Genomic DNA, 16,967 nt, shown 5'->3' on the forward strand with positions numbered 1-16,967 from the left:
AGGTATAAGATCCGATTGAAATCAATCGTTTGAACTTATTTAGTATCGAGTCTTACTAAATTGTATTTTGTCAATACCACCTAATGACAAAATCCGCAATCTCACTTAGTTGCCAACCCAATAATTGTACAAATTTCTAAGCAATTTCTAGGATCCTCGTCTAGAGCGAATAATTACAATTTGATTTATTACTAAATAGATCTCACAATTAGCGTTTCTAAACGCGTGTTTCGTAACTCGCTGTTAGTACACATGGTGCTCAATCAATTCGAGATATCAAATACCAAATTCCTCCTCATTATGCCGTATATTGGTTGTGATGGCTCAAGGGTCTTAAGGTATATTAGGTCCTACTAGCGTATAGTTTCAAGGTGTCAAATATCGATTTCCATTCTCCTTACCGTGTCAAATATCTGATTTCGTGACCTTAGGAACTCCGATACCAGCTACCATGATTTCAATGCTTTTGAATTCGAAACCTACGTTCGGGACTTAGAACGTACTCGATATTGGATCGTGCTACCTTTATATTTCCTATGTATACAGACGTAATTATTTATCAAGCTGGCTCAACGAGCAATTAACCTACTGCCTTTCTTTCGAGGCTTCATCCTCGCATACGGCACGTAACTTCTTGTGTGTTTGCGATGCGTTCTTGCCTTTTCGCAAATAATACTGTCACGACCGGCACACTTCAAAACCGATGCTCAATCTGTCATCGACATCTTCACGCTCCTTCCGCCGAATTTCTCGGAAGAGCATACTCGTGCCAGCCGCGGCGACACATCTAATAAACACACGCCAGTGGGGATGTCGATGGGCAACAAAGGGAAGAATCAGTTCGATCTGAGAAAAAAACGGACATTCTACCGCGAGCCGCGAAGTGCGAAGGGTGAAAGAAACCGAGTCGGCTATTTTCGAGAGCTCGGTCAATCGTCGCTGTTGTTGATCGTCGTTAAGTATCAACTGTTGTTAACTGTTAATTGTTGTTTAGTGTTATCAAGCTTAATAAATGTTATTGGTTGAACATACTTGAGTGCACTTCAGTACCTATTACACCATACACCTCACCCACCAGACGGCAAGGGAGTGCATACAGCAGCAGGAGGTCCAAAAGGAGAAAGAAAGGTTTTAAAGACATTCGCGAGCCTACGAGAAGCCATCGAGAAGAGCGGCTGAATCTTTGAATTTCAACTACCTCATTTTGCATTGCGTTGTATGTAATTATATTTCAATAGTAATTCTCACATATATTGTCTTTACCGATTCCAATGTCGTCGGTGTTACTCCATGCGTTTTTAGTTTTTTAGCAATTTTTAATAGTCTATAGCGATTTATTTTTCACTTACGAGTTACATCGACAGCGGTAAAAGGTCGAATTGAAAGCACCTTACATTTCGTTTTTCGATATTACCCTCCGTGTAAGGATCCCACTGATTAAGATTGAAATAACTGAATCACGATGCAACGAAGAAGAACGTACGATAATTCCATAGCTCTTTCGTTTCAGTTGCATCGATGAAATTACGCTAATGTTTCGTTACAATTAAATTTCATGCATTGCTGGCTTCAGGAACCATAGTTTCAGCTTTATTTTCGTCGCGTAGCATTTACAAAGCAATATCGTTGCATTTATACTCCACTGTGCCCAATCGATTTCAAAGTATCGTATTCTATTACCGAACATGATACGGTTTATCAAGCTCGCAGGATTCGGACGACTCTTTTAACTAAAATACAATTCGTTCTACATTCTCGCGGAGTGGATTTGTCGTCTATTTGAACGATAGCTACCAGACGAAAGGGAAATTAGAAATTTGGCGATACACGCGAAAATCGTTTGACTGCGGGCAACTGGTACCAGCTGATACGTTGCGAAGCTACGTTAGCGTCGAAAGTGGCTCTCAGAGGATCAGAAGCTTTCCCTCGCTACTACTCGCTTATTCGTTGATCTTTGATCGATTATTCGATTTGGTGAAAAGCGGGAAAGAGAAAAGCTGAAAAGGGAATTTAACCATAGATCGATAGATCTGTAGTAAACTTGTGATCGCTATAGTGTTACGATTCTTACTTTTTGTATTAAATACAGCGACGTTTGTCCGAAATAATAGATTTTGTAATAAGCGAATAGAATTTATTAATCTTTGGTTTTACAGAAAAATTGTAGGTATTATAAAGTTTAATTAAACTTACAATGCTCGGTAGCGTAAAATTTAATACTATTCGAATTTTTGCCAATGATATATCGTCGAAACAAAACTGATTGCAGGCACGTAACTGCAAATGTTTTATGTGGATTTGGTAAGTCTACTGTTATTAACTTGGCGCGTACGTACTCGCGTAAATTAAAGTAAATACGCGTACAGCTCAATTTTCGAAAACTCTCTCTATGAATTTCCAACTGAATGCATCGATTGTTTTATCAAAAAATAAAATAAAACAGAAAGATAGAGCCATACAAGTGTTATTAAATTTTCCGATTAGTTACTGAGATAATAGTATCGTCGATATCTTTGACAAACTCCCTTTATCCGTTTTCCTCGTTCTTTCAGTTTTGAGAGAATTTGGTGGACTTTGGTTCCAAGTAATGTTCGCTATAAACTTCATCTTTGGAATGTTCCATTCTCTCTCGGAAACTTTCAACGTTCATTAGCTTCGCTTCAAGAATTTTTTCATCCATTTACGGAGATAAGGACCGCCGGTAATCTTTCCTTCTTGCGATCCTCGGCCTTGGAACTTCGTTATCACTTCGTTTCTTTCCTCTTTTAAATAAAACCTAAAATACTTCGTTCCCTTCCTTATCCACAAGGCTAACATCGATTTGTTACGCTTCGTTATGCGAACACCATTTTCCTATCTTTGTCTTACATTTTCTATACGTATTTCCAACCACTTTACATGCACACTACCGCTCAAAAATATCTCTACGCTTAACGATTCCTCGCCGAATATAAATTAGTCACAAAATTACGACAACTTTTTTTATCCTTCGTTAAAGTTATCGCGAAATATCACGACACGACGAGACACTAATTGCAAGTATCGCTTTTAATCGTTGGTCTGTCATTGATACGTATATTATTGATAAGAGTCAGCTGCTGTTAATAATAGAAATCGGCCAAAACGTGCACGTAATTACGTGCGTTTCACGCATAGATCTTCAAAGTGGCGCACGTATTGCGAGTCTAAAGGGTCTTTAAAATATGCAGAGAAAAGAAATAGAAATAAATAGAAAAAAAGAAAGCGATAGATAGAATTTTTATAACGACTAGTAGCCGAAGGAGAGGAAGAAACGATACTGGGATAGAGAGAAGAAAGAGAAAGGCATTGGAGTATCGCGAAAGTGTCGATTACCTTCGCCGAAATGCCTTGCCAGGGCAATTTCCACGAACCACAATCCGCGATCTAAAAGCAAGGGAGTTTCAACGGTTGAAGCGGTGATGCGGCGCAAGTTTCTCATTGACCTAAATTCTTTTTCCGCCAGCATCCTCCACTTTGTTCCCTGTTGCTCGAGCCCTCTGACACGCCACGACCCTTCCACGCCACGCGGCTATACCTACGCATTCCAATACGTACACGCAGAAACGTTCTCCATCCTTGGCTTTTCTCTCGCGAGAATGTCGATGAAAATGTCGGAAATTTCTTAGATATTACCTTTGGCCGTGGCGTGAACCGACGCTAAGCGAATTCCAAATTCCGCGGTGAAAAATACATCGACGAGGAAAATCGATGGCACCTCGTCTAACTCGGCGTTTAATACGTTCTAGACGCTAGACGGGAATCTTGTAGTTCGAAGCTGTCGCTGTTCCATATTGAACTACGGAAAAATTGCTGCTGTTCGCCAAAGGGAACGAACGACGGCCGAGGAACCTCGGAACGTGACGATGTTTTCAGCTTGCTCTTTGGTAGATTGTAAATTTGTTGCAAAACCTTGCCGTGAAGAATCGCTTCGAAGGTCTGGCCATAGGTAAATGTTACTACTTACGTTTATTGGAAAACCTTGACAGATTTGTTACTATCAGGTTGTCCCAAAAGTTCCTTTCGTTTTACAAGGAAATACTAGATGTGCAACGTTTCTTCTCTTCTATTATTTTACTCAATTACGTATGATCCATTTTGTCCTATCAAGACAAAGACCACGACATTTGACAGATTAGGTTTCACGTTCGTATAAAGATGCATCGTTGTTATTGTTATATCTATATTTAGAGGTCGGATCGCGTTAGTTATTACTTTATTATTAGGATGAAAAACACCACACTTCTCGGAACCGAAAAACCTTTATTGCACACACGTGGAAGGGACACGAACGAATGAGCGAAAAAGGAAGTCTTAAAACTATCGATCTGGTCTATCGACCGTGTCTAGTAATATCTTCTAGTTACTCCTTTTTGTAATTAGCCGTCAGTATATAGATAGCGAGCGAGAACTCACGTTGTCATTTTCAACAGTTGTAAAAGACACGTTTGTAAAAGAAAGACACTTTTCGGACGACCTAACACTTACATTTATTGAAAAACCTCGACAGATTTTTTCCTTCTTCGGTATTTTGCATCGTAAGCCGCGTATTTAAGACATTCAATTCGTACCAGATATTAGCAAGCGTCTCGATATTTGTGACAGCGTAGGTACGAGTCGACGAGTTCTTGTAGCCCTTGCAAACAGTTTGCACGATTTTGCCTGGTTACGTTGCTCGAATGCGATCGAAAGCTCGATCGTTTAAAGGAATTATCGCGTCTTATAAAAAATGAAAAAAACGTTCTAATACAGCAAGTGTGAACGTTACTTCAGGAGATTACCACTACGTACATAGCCATACCAGAGCTGTGATTAAACTTTTTAATTAACGGACAATAATAACTAATCGGATAATACGCGAGAAAGAGTGCGCTGCTGAAAAAGCTCCAGCGACCAACGTAAAAGACGCTCGCTCTGAGACTTATTTAATTACCCGTAATTAGCAGGTACACGGGTTCGCGAAGGCATCGATTGAATTAAACTGCGGAGCAATTGCTAAAACGACCTGGAAGCCTCGTCAAGGAACAAGCGCGGTACTCGGAAAATGAATTCAGAATTTCCCTTTGCGCCAATCAGACGCGAGCTTTTGATATTAGCGACCTTTTCTTTCGTCGTTTCTTCCTTTCTTTTCAGGTTTCACCAGTTAAAACGACGTCGAGCTTTTCTGCCTGCACGTTTCGCACGAGAGATAAGAGAAAAGGAAGAAACGAACATTCGTACGCGAAAGTCGAAGCTCTTGACAATTTCGAATGAAATTTCTTTTTGTAGAACACGGGAAAATTGCAGCCGTTCAAAAATCGAAAAAGGAGGATATGTAGGTCGAGATAGACCAGACGTTTGTAACTTTGTGCTCTATAAATAAAACTTGATCGTTTATCGAAACCGATCGTGCAAAAGGTAAAAATCCGAGACTGCTGAATCGTATGATAAATTTTTCAACGTCGGCCGAAATGAAAAGCGAGCCTCGATTTACACTTGCCTCGGAAAACACGTAGAATTGTTTCTTCTTCGTCGTGGCTACGAATAAATCTGGGACTTGTTCCTTTTCTAGCCTTCGCATTTCCATATTATTTTTTGCACCAGATTCTACTTTGCCTCGTTCCTCTATCTCATCGATGATATACAGCGGCGTACATATAAATAGGAAGATATTCAGAAATTCAACAAATCGTACTATAAACGGTTTCATTTCTATCTCTTTCCCGTAAAATAGGGCTCCCTGTTATTAAATTTTTATTAAGACATAAAAACTGGAATCAGAAATATTACAATCTTTGGTTCATCACTGTTGATAATTGTTTGGTTTACTTCTGATGTTTCCAAGTTTTTCGCATCAGTCATACTTTAAACATGTTTTTATCAAACATAGATCACAAACTTTACAACCCCTGTCGCAGGAGAACGAAGTCGTACAGACTTTTATTATGGAGTAAATGAACGAATTGCTTCATTTACTCCATAATAGTGAAATAATGTCAAAGTTGCCATATTTGCCCCATTTGGAACACTCGCGGACCGAACGAACGAAAGAGCTACGCGAGATCTTCGCTGGTAAAGCTTGCAGCACGAGCGTAAAGAAATTTATTTTTGAGTTGGAATCTTAATCTTTTAACACGTTGACTGCCACGCGTGTATTCAAAGAAATCTCCGTCGGGCCACGCGTACAGCAGTACCAAGCGTTCTCTGCTAGGTGCTCCCATCGATATTTTAGTAATGCGAATCGCTCAGGCGGTGGTCTCAAGAATCATCTTTCGTTTCGTTTGTTCGCAACGTTAAAACCACTGACTGTTGTTGAATATAACGAAGGAAAGCGTGATATAGATTATTCCGAGCAAATGGTTTCTTATGCCACCACAATTAGAAAAGGAATCAAATGGTACAGAAAACTTGGCATTCGATTCTTTCTGGGAATTTCTGTTGTAAACGCTTTGACGGTTTACAAAATTGCAACAAGAGAAAATATAAATATTAGAATATTTAGACAATTATTAGTTGAAAAATTATTAAGGTTGTCTGAAAATACAAAAAATCCTTGTCTTCGACGGAGTCGGTATAATATCGCCGTTCGGAAAAACGATTCCGGAAGACGTATTAGACGCGCGTGCAAACTATGTTATGCGAGTAAAAGACGTCGAATGGACCGAACAAAGGCACAAAAGAATTTGAAGAAAACAACAACTTATTGTCCAAATTGTCCCGGCCAACCTCAGCTATGTATAGAATGCTTTAAAATTTTACATTCTAAATAATTTTTTTAATAAACCATTTTCGTATTTTTATTTTATAACGATTCAACTATTATTACAATTAATTATTAATTAACAGTTTATTATTATGGAATATCTTTTCAAATACCTACGACTATCCTTCGCGAGTAGTCAAATAAGCGACACCCGAATATGGGTTACGCGGCCTGACCAGAAACTTTGCTGACATCCGAATACGGGTGTCGTGGCGGTCAACGTGTTAAACGGACAGGAGGCAGCACACTCTTTGGAGTTCTAATTTATTTCGCACTCGATAGCCTGGAAGCGCCGTAAACTCGGAATTCCCGAAGGGAAATTGGAAAACGCAGGTAGCGGTAGAAGTTGTCGAATTCTACGACCTGGAGAAATACCGCAACCTTTCCATAAAGACATCACAGGCGCACGGATGGCTGGAAGCCACGAAAAAATCACATTCTTGTCAGTCGTCGATCAACAAGCATCGACACATTCAGTTGCAACCATCCAGAACTTTGTAAAATTGTCGTTACCTATGTCGTGTATATGTTAAATTATTTTTGCTATCAACTTACGAGTACATTCGGTGTCCGATGAAAACAATTAAATATTCACTGGACGTTAATTACGCGTGTGAAGCGAGTCATCCACGAAATTAAAGACGTTCCACAAAATGGATAGACTAGAAAACAAAAAGATATGGAATAACCGTAATATTTCATGGAAGAATTAAAGCTGGTTGAGACTTTAGGTAGAAAATGTAGAACAATCGAGTCGGTGCTCTGTATTGTTGACAGTGACTTTGCAACTGACAGTTTCTTGGAAGAAGAAAAGCACAGGTGCGTGATGGAAATTCATTGTAACAGCGACGTACGCGTATTATTACTATTTGGCTCGTTTCCCTTTGCGCGTGTTTCACATCCTCGACCGTTCCTTCCTTCTTCCTATGCAAATACGGCGTGATTGGCAATTAGCTGTAACAAGCTGACATCCTTCCTCGTACGTGTTTCGCGCTACGCCTACATGCATATCCGTGCTATCACAAATTTTAAATCGTAAATCATATCGCGAATGTAACTCCAGACCGAATAACCAAATTGTAGAAGTGCGAGGAAGAAACAGGAAATACAAAATACTCGAGTAGATCTGTATGGGAAATTTTAGTTCTAGTTGTTGAATATTAACTACGTTTCAGTTGCTCTCGAAGAACTTTGTTCCTTTTGAGATAGAAGTTTCACAATGAATCAGTTATTTGACTGGATTATATCTGACTAGAAAATAATATCGTAAGATCTTACTACAATTAGTTGATTTAATTTAAACAGGTGTTGGTTAAACAGGAAACGATGGTTGTTTAATGTGAACTAACGTACTATAATTAAGACAACTAAGTAGTTAATTTGCAACTCTCGTCACCACGGTTCTGTAACGTCAATTCACATCAGAGACCAGGCCACACACTGCGGGCAGGATGGCGCCCAGATGTCTGCACATCCTTGGCGCGTACCCTCGATAGTCTTAAGTACCCTCCAGGGGTCTTGGAATTTTCATAGTTAAGGTCCTTCGGATCAAGCGAGTATCTCTTGCCTTAGATTTCCTTTTACGTTTATCGTTTACTACGAGTTAACACGGAAAGTTAGTTTTCCTCGCGTCTGGTATGTTCCGTTAGCAACTTTTTCACGAGGGAGGCTGAAACCCTTCCTGGTCCACCAACCTTCTTATTATCCAATCGGAAACGGCGTCTACTGCCCTCGCTTCCCTAACCAAAATTATCATCGACAAATCCGATAGTCGCGTGTCCTTAGACACACTCACCCCTAGCTTTCCTCAGACACGGTATCGTCGGTAAGACTTCGCTTATTCTGTATCCTTAGAACAGCCAACATATCTTCACCGGTCTCTACCCTTATGACAATCGTGTACTTAACGTATCGGTGTAACTAGGTTTTGCATAACGTGGTTGGAGTGAATTGTGATTTATGTTAATTCAGTGTGTATTCCATTGTGATTGCTGAATTCGTAATAAAGTTTAATAAAAACAAAATTAATCAGCTATTTTATTTTATCATGCAACCCTCAAGTTTACGTGACAGTTCCATCGCTCTTGTCACACGCTCAAGAAGGCCACCCGCTCAGAAACAGTAACAGGATAGGCTAGACATCCTGCATACCACAAGCATCGAAACAATAACCAAATAGTAACGGAATAGGCGCCTCTGAGATACACCAGACGACAACCCCTCCAGAGGGACTAAAACCTCGGTATAAAAATCCTACAAAATAGGCGCTCGCCCCAGTCTCATGTGACACTTTGAATCATTCCGTTGTAACACTTTGAACCGTCACTCTGTTGAATTTGCATAATAAATTCTATTATCATATACAAAGTTCAATTTCTTCACTTTATTCGTGAAATGTTGGAACTACGAAGAAGAAGGCGTGCGTGGCAACGGTCGCGGACGCCTAACAAACGCGTGGATAGTGGGGATATTGAGGGGTGACAAAGAAAAAAGAAACAGATCCGATCGAAAGTCAAATTGCAAGAGCTTCAGTCTTGGAAAGTCACGGCTAGAGTTCAGAAGAAAATCGTAATTAGCGTAAAAACCAAGTTATTTTTTTATATTTTATTTTTCTTTTTATTTGAGATTTCCTCTTTTTTATTTTACGTGACAAGATCACCGGCGATCTATCGGTTTCGTGATTTCTTCAGTCTGCTACGTGACACTCCCTCTCACGCGGACCGCACTCTCTCGACAACGCTAGTGTCACGTAAAATTAATGATAAAAAAAGGAGTAACTGAGCAATAACTTAACTTGACTGTGCTTTTATAATTTTGTAGGCTTTTATTCACGAAAATGTTAAATGTTAATGAAGTTAAAATAGTTGTTCAAATCACGGCCAAACTGTACACAAGACTAGTCTCGTGGTCGAACGCTTGCAGTTCTTATATGTTGCGTGTTGGTAGGTTGTTGGTTTATATGTCGTTGTTGTAGGTGTTGAGGGGCATGGAGAGGATCCTGATCGCCCTACGTAATGGGGAAAGTGTAATGTTGGGCCATGTGCAAAGGTCAGGTCAAAGCCTAACGGTTCACTGTCAGGTAATACGAAATGACGTGGATTTGGGTATGGTCGTCGTCACACTAGCAACGCTATCTCCCTAATTTTTCGATTCACACTCTCTGACTTCTCGACTAACGCTGACTATTAACCCTTCCGCTACGGCAGTGTGCTCCGTCGGAGTGACACCGCTGTACGGGCCACCGTGCCGCCGGAATAGCGTTACTGAACGGAGCACTGCAACGGAAAGCGTTCATATGTTGCGCGGGGCTCATGGTTAAGTGGTATCCCGCGGACGTTGTCTATAGGCGACGCTCGTACACACAGGTCATCGCGCGGACGTCGTCTATAGACGGCGCCCGTCCACACAGGTCGTCGCGCGGATGCCGCCTATAGGCGACATACGTGGCGAAAGGGTTAATTCGTCTTTCTCCCTTAGCATCCTTTTGTCTTTTGTCTTAGCTCCACCACGCGCGTGTTCCGCGACAGATCGTGGCCAGGGTCACGCAGGCCTTTTCCGCGAAACTATTCGATCGAGGGAACGATGGTTGGGCCTGTCGGCACTTGGGCTTTCTCGCGACATCGTTTATGGTTCACCCGATATCTCTTAGGCCTCTGGTTCACGATACTACGATATTTCGGAGAGTATAAGCTATAAGAAGAGCGAAACGTTTATAACTTGCAAGACTCGACAAACGTGAAACGATTTTTGCTAAAATAACGAAATAAACAAGGAATTAGGTCGGATGATGATTCTTATTGACTCGCTCGCAAAAGATAATCTTATGGAAGTTCATAAACGTATCTCTGAAAATTATCCGCCTCGAGCTGAACGAAGCCCCGAGATAAAAAATATTGTAAGAGGATGCTTTATCACGGTACTCTACAGTACCTTGTTTTATCTTGCTTTCAAAACGGTTTACCCGTTATTCTACCGTATATTCAACGAAATTTTTCAACGAAAGGCTGTCGAGTGTCCTCCAAGTAACAGAAGAATTTACGAGAGAAAAAATGGTGAAATAACTAAACAAAAAGAAAAAAGAGGCTACGATTAGCAACATTATTTCATAATTAAGAGATACAAGGTCCGTTTCGCTTTATATTTCGTGTGGAAAAAAGTTTCTCCCTCGAATACGTAGCTGTTATTTGTGCGAAGCGTAGCTGAAATTGAAGAATAATTTGGTTACGACCGCGGCACGATAATTGAAAGCGGAACGATGAGAGAACAACGCTCCGACGTTGACTCTGCACGTGCTGTCTAAAAAACAAGAGAAAAGCGGACAAATAGATGACCAACGAGACAGTGCAGCGCTCCTTTGTTGCACGTACGAGAGAGTAAAATAGCCGAACAGTGGCTGTTAACCTACTCGACGACCCGTCTAACATTTGCGATTGAAAACTTCTAATTAGAATTCATTAACTCGTGAAAATTGCCACTATGCTACGATCCTTCGCGTTATTCGCTTCGAGTCCAACTAGGAAAAAAATCGTCATTTCGATCATTTCCTATCGCCTACTTGATTCTTGTTTCCTTCAAGTCGCTATACTCTCGACGATCTTCAGTGCTATAATAATATAACGATAATTAAATCAGACTTCTATTCCTTCGAGTTTCCATATCCTTAAAAATCTTCAACTACGGTTTATATTTTATCCTCGATTATATTTAACACTTTATCAGACTTCTATTCCTTCGAATTTCCATATCCTTAAAAATCTTCAACTACGGTTTATATTTTATCCTCGATTATATTTAACACGAAATCGTACTTACGGTAGATGAGAGTGTATACATTCAGATGCATTTGAAGCTCGACCGATACGATCGCGCCAGCGAGTCTCGTAATAGCGTTAATATAATTTCGAAATATCTCGTATAAGACACGCGGTATATTTTCAAAGGATGTCCACAGGTGTTCGGATACTTTTGTACGGCTATGTATGTTTCATTGATCTCTTTGCGCAGCGTTTTGTCCCGTCCTCTTTTGGTCGTTGCCGATCGGCCCATTCGTTAACGACGTAATTAGCCGGTTGCCCTAATTGCTGTTAGTCCAGGCGGAAGCAAGTTTTCCTGCTAAGCGACGCTCGATTCGGCTGCTTGTCGTAGTTAACGAACTCGAATGAATACGGTGCCAACGGGAGTAGAAGAAGAAACCGAATTGCGCCACTCTGGCCGCGTCCTTCTCTCCTTATTTCTCCCTCTTTCCTGCGCTTTTGCTCCTCCGATTCCCTTGCCTGATATTTCATTATCAGGGAAGCTCTCCCCGTTGACAATTTGCTCCTTCGCCCTCGATATTTCATTATTGGGAAACGTACTTCCCTGTGATTAAGGTCGCTCCTTGCTTGCCAGTTCCGCGATCGAAAACCTAAAAGCTTTGCGGATGCATCGTTTCGTGCACCCGGTTTAACTGCTTACAATCAGACTCTTCGATCGTCAGGAGAAAAACGCAATATCAAGCGCGAGCATGGTTTCTCGATGGAGCAGAAGCGTAAGAATTGGTCGTGTCGTAAGTAGATTGGTACACTGCCAACGTTTGTGTAAATTTCTATCTTTATGATTTGATTTCAAAGAATGAAACCTGAAGTGTATAACTTTGACATAACTTCAACAATGTTCATTTCGATGTCGAATGCGCGTCGTTTTAAATCGTAACGGATGCACGTCGAGCTCGAACGACGACGATACACAAGTGATACAAATCTGATACAAACTCGGTACGAACGAACTAGGACTATCTGTCTGACTGACTAACCGTGCGACTACCAGCTGCTACCGTGAACTGCTATCGAATATCAACTATGACGGACTATGGTCGACTGTGGAACAACTATGACGGACTATGTCGAGCTTTCCCTCGTTTCCCTTTTTATAGGGTGCCGAAGTCCTCGGACGAGAAAGTTTTCTTCCGAGGTGGGGATGGAAAAATCCGCAAGGTCGACGGTCCATGGTTTTTTAGTAAGTCCCAGGATTTATTCTTTTACGACGTCCTGTTCTCGGCCGTCGTTTCGACGTCCATTTGACTAACACATGTGCTTCAACCCTGGAACTTTCTCTACGGCCATGAACCGCTACAAACCTATGCAGAGATTTGTTTCACTCGTCGAAGGTTTCCATAAAAGGAAGGCATAGGATTCTTCGAGAAATTCACAACGCACGCTTTTACAACTGAGGTGTAGTTGTTGTCCGTGATACTCGTAGATGCTGGCTGTAGATGTCGCTGCTGGGGTACCGCTATTTTTCTTCTAATTTAGATGCGTGGAAGAAAAATAGGACTACGGGCGCCGGGATTCGAACCCGGGTCCCGAAAACGTTCGTAACCTAAGGCACTAACCACTGCTTTTTTTTTTAGTTTATTTACCAAGATACAATTTTTAATACATATTGGGTGATTTTTAATACATATTGGTTGCACTAACCACTGCGTTACCGTGGTCCGGTAGAAGTTAGCGTCGAGTGACGGTATTTGTTGTCGAGTGCCGCCACACAACTAATTACAGAACAATGGCTATTTGTAGTAGTCGTATTGCCCATTTTCTCCAAAGTTTATCAAAATAATAAAGATCAGGACACAGGCAAAGAAGAGGGAACAATCTATAGTCTGGTTTAAGCAGATAGTCGTTAGTTGAAAGTGAGAACAACGTATGACATCGGCGTGAACAGAACGCCCTGATGCAAGACTCTTAGACTCAGATAGACCTAAACTAAAATCTCTGGTTTAAGTAGGTACACATTGTCATTTTAGAGTCAAACGAACCTTGTTTCTGCTGTTTCCCGACGACGATTCTATTCCAAACAAGCTGTTTCGAACTTCGAACAAAGCGCGGCGGAAGCTTGGAAAACATAGTTTTCAAAAATTGCATTTTAAAAGTTCGCTGGATGCGGAAGATTTCTATCGAACAAAAAAGAGCAACGACGAAGCGGTCTTTAATACGAAAAAGTTGCAAAAGTTAATAAATTAGACGCGAATTGTCTGGATGACGACGTTAAATCAAAAAAGTTCCCAACTTTTTTCTCAGAATTGTGGAAGTTTGAAAATAATCATATAGAAAAGCGCGCAAGCTGTGACCCAATTATGGCGTACGAAAAGCTAATACCGATATTCTAATGACGCACCGTACACTCCGAATTTCCTTACGACTCTAATCCAATTACAGATAAAAATCCCATTAGTATTATTAAACGACAAGCTATATCTAGCTATTTTCATCGGTGCGCGTCCGTTGTACTTTTATCTGCGCGAAAAATCTCCCGTCAGGAAACTAACTACGTCATTTAACGTTATTTGTTCCAGATGATTTATCTTTGCACGCGAGTAACGTTGGAACTGTTCGTTTCTTGGAGAAATAAAATTACGCAAATTTTGTTCCCAGTAAATAAACTATCATGCACTGCAGCATGAATTTTCATATAAAGATATGTATCAAGGAATGAAATCGTAAAAATGTCTCAACGTTATTAATTTCTCGATATTATTACATTTCTCGATAATATAGAACATCGATGTACTTGAAAAGCAAAGAACTAACTAACGTCGTTGAACATGCGCAGACACTGAATTTCTTTCTCCCGTTATCGTCTTATATTTTACTTTTATAAAGCAGCGATCTGTAACTTCGTTCGTTCGTCTCCAAAAACCTAGTCTAACGATTAAAAGGAAAATGCAGAAAATCTTCGAGAGGACTGAAATTAGCTTGATAAAAGAAGTTTTTAGCTTCCTCGACGTAGAATGTATTAATAAATCCCTAACGTTTATTTCTTTTCTTGATAATTCACGAAGATCAGTCACACACACATACACAGGATCAGTCCTTTACCGATATTTCGATGTACCAAGATACTTCGATAAAACTAACGACTTCGCTGAACAAAGAAGGCTGCAGAAATTTCTCTTTTTGTATCCATCGCCAAATTACCTAACATCGGATAAAAAGACCTGACTCTTGTGTACTGCACCCCGTTAACCCACTTCAAACCTCGATTACGAAACTGCACTAACAAAAACGTTAATCCCATTAATGCTGCTAAACAACGAGCTTGCTATCTCTGGCCGATCGTCTGGCATTTGTCCGTTGGAACCAGAGATTTCAAGGAGAAGCTATTGTCCGGCTTTCGTTTCGAGAACGCAAGGAAACAAAGCCGGTTGGCCAGCGTCGCGTTTTCTTAAAGCCAGTTTCGTTTCGCGGACAAACGAAACGAAAGACGAGGAGAAAAAGAAGACGGAGACGAAGATGTAGGAAGAAGAAGAAGAGGAAGACAAATAAAATGGAACACCGCCGAATCTCGGGACCCAAAGACCCATTAACGCTGCACAGTGAAACTTTCCACGCGAATAATGCAAATTATCTTTGAAACGCCCCGAGCTACTCGCTCGATTCTCGCACTTTTGTCATTCGACCTCGTTCCTCCGCCTTCTTCTGCTTCTTCTCCGCATTTCCACGCGTTAAGAATTTCGGAATTATCAGCTACATTTCTACTCGTAAGAGTTACAAGACTCGTTGATTTTCATGCAACGCGATAGTCAAACACAGAGATTATCAAGCAAACGATGAATCGAATTAGAATGCTGTACTTGTATGATATAACGATCTGTGTATTAGGTTGTCGGAAAAGCGTCTTTTACAACGACGTGTCTTTATACAAACGTGAAACCTAATCCGTCGAACGTTGTGATCTTTATTTCCACAGAGCAAAATGGATCATACGTAATTCGATAAAACAATATACAACGAAAAACGTTGCGCATCCATTATTTTCTTATAAAACGAAAGAAAGTTTTCGGACGACCTAGATGGGATTCGTAGAAATCCCACAACGAATTTATGATTATTCGACGACTATCGCGATTCCCTGATCGAAGCTCTATCGAGAAAATTTCGGATAAATTCATCGTGCGATCGATCAACGATATACCAAATATAATTTATTGAGAAAGAGATAAAACGCATTTCAGATGTTGCATCAACGACTCGCGTAGCTATCGAAAGTTTCATTGTATAAAACGAGAGAGTTTAGGTACGACAGGCAGTGGATGGCTGCGCCGTGTCATAGAAGAGGATTATTGCTTGTAAAAGAATTTACCACAGAAATGGACAAGCTAATAGCGTCCTTTAATATGATAACGAGGAATAGCGGTTGAACGATGGGTGAAGCGATATTTTGTATCTTGTTACCAAAAATTCCTAACATGCGCCAAACTACCGTGTTCTTGATACGAATGATCTTTCAACTTGGTCGCTTTTACCCTAAGGGATCCTTTAATCGTCCTCTGAAAAGCGACGACGACCTCACGACAGAAACGAGTTAATCCATTTACATTAACGCAACCAAGGGACGCGTGAAATCCGGTTAACGTTGGGTCGCCAAAAGCTTCGAGCACGGAAAAGCTAAAATCGAGAAACTGGAGTGCGTGCTATTCAGCCTCCGGATCAATTTTTCAGCGGGTCAATAGCCCCTCTGGCTTCGAAAAAGGAAATAGTCGATGATAGTAAGGGGATAAAAACGGCAGCCGTTGACCATTGGAAACTAAAAAATATTGAAATGATTTTACAAAAGATTCGTTCGCATCTTTTTATACAAACGTCAAATTAATCTCGCGCGAAAGTTAAGATCCGTTTACTCAGTGACGTAGAAGAATAGTAATGGGAGAATGATTTTACAGAATTTTTAAGCTATTGCATTTCTCCATGAAATATGATAATTCGTGTTTTTAAAGCGGTTGAATCGAACAGCGACTTTCACGATGAAATATGCACGAGATATTACCATAAAATAATTTCTAAAAGCTTATTGCTTCTGTGCAAAATTTTCCAAACAGTTTATCACATTTCAAGAGATATTCGTTCAAGTAGATGATTGTTTTAGTGTCGGACAAAATGTAATAAACTGTTACCTCGGTCTCGGACAAATCTACAGCTTATCGTTCCTTAACGACGATTTTATTTTAAACAAACGTGATATCATATATTTAAACTTCCAATGATATCCGCTTACCGAATATTAGCTTTATCGTTGTGTCGCTCGATCGTATTCGGTTGGCAACTAAGCGATCGCGGATCTTGTCATTAGGTGGTATTGAGAAAATCCGCAATCACTTAATTGCCAAACCAATAGTATAACAACCTATGACGAACCTTAATCCCGACAGGGAAAAATATTACTTTCACTACCG

General features: G+C 40.5%; 1 protein-coding gene across 3 annotated transcripts in view; it reads right to left on the minus strand.

The window, feature by feature from the left end:
* LOC138178061 (zwei Ig domain protein zig-8) overlaps nucleotides 1–16,967 on the minus strand; it is a 368,687-nt gene that overhangs the window by 313,453 nt on the left and 38,267 nt on the right. The window lies entirely within an intron of this gene.

The sequence above is a fragment of the Bombus flavifrons genome, chromosome 3 (genome assembly GCF_040668555.2).
Source record: "Bombus flavifrons isolate JBK064 chromosome 3, iyBomFlav1_principal, whole genome shotgun sequence".
In the NCBI taxonomy this organism is placed as follows: Eukaryota; Metazoa; Arthropoda; class Insecta; order Hymenoptera; family Apidae; genus Bombus; species Bombus flavifrons.